The following is a 6,121-nucleotide window of genomic DNA, read 5'->3' as shown; positions in this document are numbered from 1 at the left end:
TATTTGCAGTTATTACAGAATGAAAACCCAACAAATTATCAACAGCATCAGTTAACATTAGAATATTAGCGCATGTTATAGCATGAAAGGTTAATAGGAAATCTTTGGGCGGCCATTTGACGTTTAGATCCTCCGATTCGTACAGGGTTTGGCAACACCATGACAACCCTTGTGCTTTCCACAGCGTGGATATCTTCGACTTGTGGTTCAACAAATGAATTGCGACTTTTGGAGTTCTTTCTATAAAATTTAATGTCAAGTTCTTGTTCCTCTCCGTCATTGTTAGATTGTTCGAAATCGACCACTTCACCGACATAAAAAACCGGTTTATTCCTCTTTGAATCATATTTGACCAGTACAAAGTCCCCCACTTCTGGTTTTTCTTTTGGAATAGGTGGTGGACACTCTTCTTCACTAGACATGTCATCACTTAAATGGCATTATTTCAGAGGTCAACGATTCATCACTAGAAGAACTCTCGATCAAGAGTTTTCGTTTTGGCTGCCTCTTTTTTTTTTTTGCTGTTCGGGTCGATAATTTTTTGGGTTATTTTTGTTTTTCCTGCTCTTCCAATCTATTATTCTCAGGAGTGTCGGTAGCAATAATAGATTGGCTTCTTTTTCTTCCCTTTCTTGAAGTTTGCTTTCGTGCCCCAGATTTAGGATATGGTCTTATGCATTCTGGCTAGGGTGGTCCAAAAAAAACTTTTTTTGTAAATGTTAATGTCTCACCCTAAAATATTGTTACCATTGATGAGAAAATGATATATGTGAATTTTCATAAAGATTGGTTGATATTTAGGGGTTGCTACCGGGGTTCAAAGTTTTGTCGTTTGCCCCCATTTTAACGTTTCGAGAGGATATGATATGATACGGTACAGTAAAAAATACGGTACAGTGCCATTGTATATTGCAATAAAAATACAGTTTAATAATTACTCTATGGTCTGTTTATAAACTCATGTGTCTGTATTACGAATTATACTAACTGGTGTACATGTACGAAATGTGCGACTTTGTATAAGGTAAAGGTGAGTCCCATACTTGAATACAAGCATCGAGGGATGAGGTTCTCATTATACTAAGCCTTCGGCACTAACGAGAGTAGGGTGGCCAGTTCCTTTCTCTCGGCCGCCTTTACTTCAGCAACTACGCCCACCCAATATATTATACCCTGGGTAGAGGTGGGCGTGGGCGGTGTTTGTCAACAACCAGTATAAGCCGGGAGTCAAACCAGGATTGCATAATTGGAAAGCGAGCGCGTCACCGCTGCGACTTTGTATACTTGTGTTTAAAATTCAGAGACTAAATTGGACATTCATTAACAGCTTTAGAATACAACAAATAAACTACATACAGGAATTATTGCGCGAGGGTCTTTCTACTGCAGTCTGGATATCGCTGACGGTGATCGGCGACGACACGCAAAAGATACTGTTTTTGTTCTTCATCACATGTGTGTAATGTGTTGTATTCCGTGATCAACGCCACTCCACGCTCGGCAATGTCCCAACCGGGGTGCCAATTGCAATGCTCAAGGGTGCCGCGAGATATTTTAACTTTAACCCGTTAAGTGTGGAATTTATTTATTTATTTTAACTCTAATCCACAATAAGCCTTTGTTTTCTCGCCCAGGAATAACAGCGTGAAAGAGATTTTGAATCGTTGCTGTTTTTTCCATAAAAACGTTTGAAACGCATCATTATTGCCAGGTTTCATGATTTTATTTTGCGTTTCACGGCGCACAAAGTCAAATTGCAGTGATGGATTATCGGATTGTGTGACCCAGCACGATTATAAAATTGCACGATTGTTTGCGAACCACTATAAAATAGAAACTTTTGCATGGGGGATACCATACCTGCGCATACAAACACGATAGCCTACATAGCTAATCGAGAAAAGGCTAAGTTATAATTGATTTATTCTTTATACCAGTGCTCCGCAACCTTTATTTACTCACGGCACACTTAAAAACTCTTTAAAATTTTGCGGCACAATTCGGCCGACACATTTTCAAAATGTAAAAAATAACTATCATCTTTTTAATGAGATATTTGCGCTTGTTTCTTGCTTTAATAAAGTTAACAATTTGGATACAGTCATTCATTGTTTCTGTCAGCTCCCTTGTAAAATGTTTGATCATCAAGGCTTCCCTGTGTAAGCAGCAATACATAAGTTGAATGGCTGGATTTTGACGTTTTACCCATGCAGCTAAACTTCTTCCTTCGCCCACCATTGCTGAAGCACCATCTGTGCAAACGTTGATGCAGTTATTCCAATGGATACCATGGGTTATGAAAAACTCGTTGGTCACTCTAAAAATTTCCTGGCCAGTCGTTCGTTCCTGGCTGGAAGTTCTTTGCAAAATAATTAGGCTACTCGTTTGTTATGGACTCGCCATTGACAAAACGTTGGCTACTACACTTAATAGCTGTGCTTTCAATATTACGAAATTTTTCATTAAACACTGCTAACTGACAATTCAAAATGACCTAGCCTGACTTCTAAAAACGCACTACCACGTTAACCAGCCTTTTTTAAAACTAGGGCAGCCTTCCCATTGCGAAAACTTCAATGTGAGGCAAAAAAATCATAAATGCACTGTGGGAAGTCTAGCTAGAGTTTGAGTTGTCTTGCAGTGGTAAAGCGAGAATTTTTAAAACATAAAAACTCCTTTCTTTTCAAAAAGTATGTTCTGATGATAGTTATCCCGCGGCACACCGGTTGCGGAGCACTGCTTTATACTTATATGAATATATTTTGTGAATTGCTTTGCGATTACAATTGGGTCTCCAAATTAGTGGATTTTCCGTACAAACGAACATTAAAACTAAAAAAACGAGAACGACTGCTTATAGTCGAGGAAGAAATGTGGGTGGCTTTGTCGAATGTGCCTCGAGATATTAAGGGACTTGTGCAAGAAGTCAAGCCCAAATTTCACACTAAATTTTGAATAAATACATTTATTTATGCGCGCTATACTGTACAACTCATTCTGTGCTATTTCATACAGTTACATGAAATACAGAAATCTCATAAAATTGACCCAGTTTTGCCAGGATGCCGCAAACTATTTATCTCTTCGATAGGGTGCCGCAAGGTCAAAAAGGTTGGGAACCACTGCTCTAAACCCTTGACAGCCTGTTTTAACCTAAAAGGAGGACTTTCTGATGATTACCCTTTTAGGGTGAAACAGGCTGTCAAGGGTTTAGACAGTGGTTCTCAACCTTTTCTGAGTCATGGCCCCCCAGACTGTGGCTCTAAAAGACCATGGCCCCCTTGAGCAAAATAAAAATGTATTTGTTTAAAGAACAATGAAACGAAATCAATAAAAACAGTTAACGAATGATTAAATGATTTAATGCTTTCTTTTTCGTAATAGACTACGCTAGTAAATCAAGCGTATCCTTAATTGTTACGTTACAATCACAAAAGATGATGCAACATGCAGTGAGATAGAACATATGATGAAAAAACATGCTTTTAGCTAGCTTTACGATACTAACACCTACATGAGTGTTTTTTGTGTCACAATTCTGTTATAATTCATCAATACATGTTATAATTTATTAATGAAGCTTTTTATCGTGGCTCCCCTGAGAACGCTCTGTGGTCCCCTTGGGGGGCCGAAGGCCACGGTTGAGAACCCCTGGTTTAGAGGGTAATAACTATGTATGTACTATGTATATTAGTTTACATCATGTACATTTGTACATGTAGTTTATTTACTGTCTTCTAAAGCTGTTATTGATTGTCAAATTTAGTCTCTGAACTTTAAACACAAGTATACAAAGTCGCACATTTTGTATATATATGTAGACCAGTTAGTATAATTCGTAATACAGACGTACATGAGTTTATAAACAGACTATATAGAGTAATTATTAAACTGTATTTTTCTTGCAATATGCCATGGCACTGTACCATATTTTTTACTGTACCGTATCATATCATATCTGTATCACATCCTCTTAAAACGTTAAAATGGGGGCAAACGACAAAACTTTGAACCCCGGTAGCAACCCCTAAATATCAACCAATCTTTATGAAAATTCACATATATCATTTTCTCATCAATGGTAACAATATTTTAGGGTGAGACATTAACATTTACAAAAAAAGTTTTTTTTGGACCACCCTAATTCTGGCGTAACTTGAATTGAACAAGAGGTATTGAACGGTCGTGGGAGATCCTCACTACTCGATGGTCGTGGAAGATCTTCACTACTCGACGGTCGTGGGAGATCTTCATTACTTGGGTTTATATCAAACTTCTGTTCTTCTTGACTGGGCTCGGTGAAAGCCTCTACTTGAACTGCAATAGTAGGGGTGGGCAAATAAAGACATTTTAATAATAGTATTTCCAGGACCCAATTTTTTTATGGCCATTTTTCTCTCTGAATAAGAATCCGATGAGTTTTTTTGTCTATGACGTCATTTTAGGTTGGTTCAGCGGCCATTTTCAAAATGGCCGCTGAAAAATTGATATTTTTCATCAATCAGATGAAGATTTGATCATACGGGTCATGTAATATGTCTAAATATAGGTTGTTTGGGGCGTAGATTTTAAAAATTAACTCAGTTTTGCGATTCACTGCATTGCTGTGGCGATATCATCTGAAAGTACCAAAAAAAAACGCTTTTTACATGAAAAATTAAATTTTTTTAGTGTGTTTCACCATCTAACAGAAAATAATCATACGAATATCTCATTGACAATCATTCCCGCATAATTACACATGCCAGTTCACATAATTCTGCTCAAAAAAGAGTCCACAGTCGTCGTAATGTTGGATACAGGCTTTAGTACATTTTTAATGGAAGACTTCAGTTCTTCTGCAACAAATTTTTCAACCCGGTATCGTCCGTCTGCCACCTTAACTCGTCTCATTTGTCGAATTTCGGGTGCTATAGTTACTTAGTTAGTCGAAGATGGCTAACTTCGGCTAAAAGTTGTTTTCCACTCAAACATTCCAATAAATCAAGCGATGTACTAGTAACTGGACCGCCATGCAACTTGCACTTGTAAGTCGATCTGACGTAAGGTCTTTTGTGTCTTCTTGTTCTTTAGATCTGCTTTTTTAATCAGTGAAAGTTTTTTTGTTGCCTTGACAGTAGCCAGAAAGTCCGATTCCAGTTTTTTCACGCTGTCGACTTCTTCTGAGCATCTTGCCCATTTCCAGCGTGCTTTCTTTTCCAATACAGATTTTTGTTCAAAGCTGGAGTCCACCAGTAAGCCATTTGTGAAAACCACATTTTTCGACGAGTGTGTAGTAACAGACGTACTCCCACATGTAACTCTTATACGATTGTCAAATTTTGCAAACTGTGACTCGCAGCCCAAATTTGTCAGTGGTGCCTGCTTCAGTGCTTCTCTATTTACGCCCACGTTTACATCTTGCCACAGGAATTCGACTGCCGAAAGTTGCCTCTCCACAGAATCAATAACTTCCCCCATCACTGCAGCTTCCAACTTATCCAGACCACTTGGTTCGCCTTCTCGCTTGGCCTCCATCACTTCTTTCATCACATTCAATTTTTGATAAAAAAAAACTTCACTCCATTCCAATTTCTGTCGTCATGCCGCACCTTGTTGTCAGTCTCATCAATGCCCAAAAATTGCATCAGAGGGAATATGATTACATTTCCCATTTTGGTGTAGATTTCTGAGCATCGAGTGAACCATTCATTCTGAACGTATGCAGCAACTGCAAGCACCAACTTATTGCTGTTGATGTCTACCACTTGGTTAAAGAACGCATCTATGTGCACACGATGTTGCAAATACAACCGCGCTAAATCTGCAATGCGCCCAAATCGGTTAGATACAAATCCTCTGAATCCTCGGTGATCAATATTATTATCTTCCATCCACTGTGTAGGCCTATAGTCATTGTAAAGCGAAACACTGTGAGACGCATGACTTGGCGAAAACAACTTAGCGAGTGCTATGAGTCCTAAGGTATGAACTGATGTGCCATGGGAGCCGAAGACTTTCTCACCAACAGTTAGTGGTAAGAGATTTTGCAATCCAATTTTCTGTTCAGCATTTTGTACACTTTATCTATGCCGCGGTCAACACACAGTATTATGTGAGCACAACATTTTAATCGCTTGTT

The sequence above is a fragment of the Aplidium turbinatum genome, chromosome 16 (assembly GCF_918807975.1).
Source record: "Aplidium turbinatum chromosome 16, kaAplTurb1.1, whole genome shotgun sequence".
NCBI classification, from domain to species: Eukaryota; Metazoa; Chordata; class Ascidiacea; order Aplousobranchia; family Polyclinidae; genus Aplidium; species Aplidium turbinatum.
The sequence above is the reverse complement of the archived record's forward strand: the minus strand, read 5'-3'. Positions refer to the sequence as shown.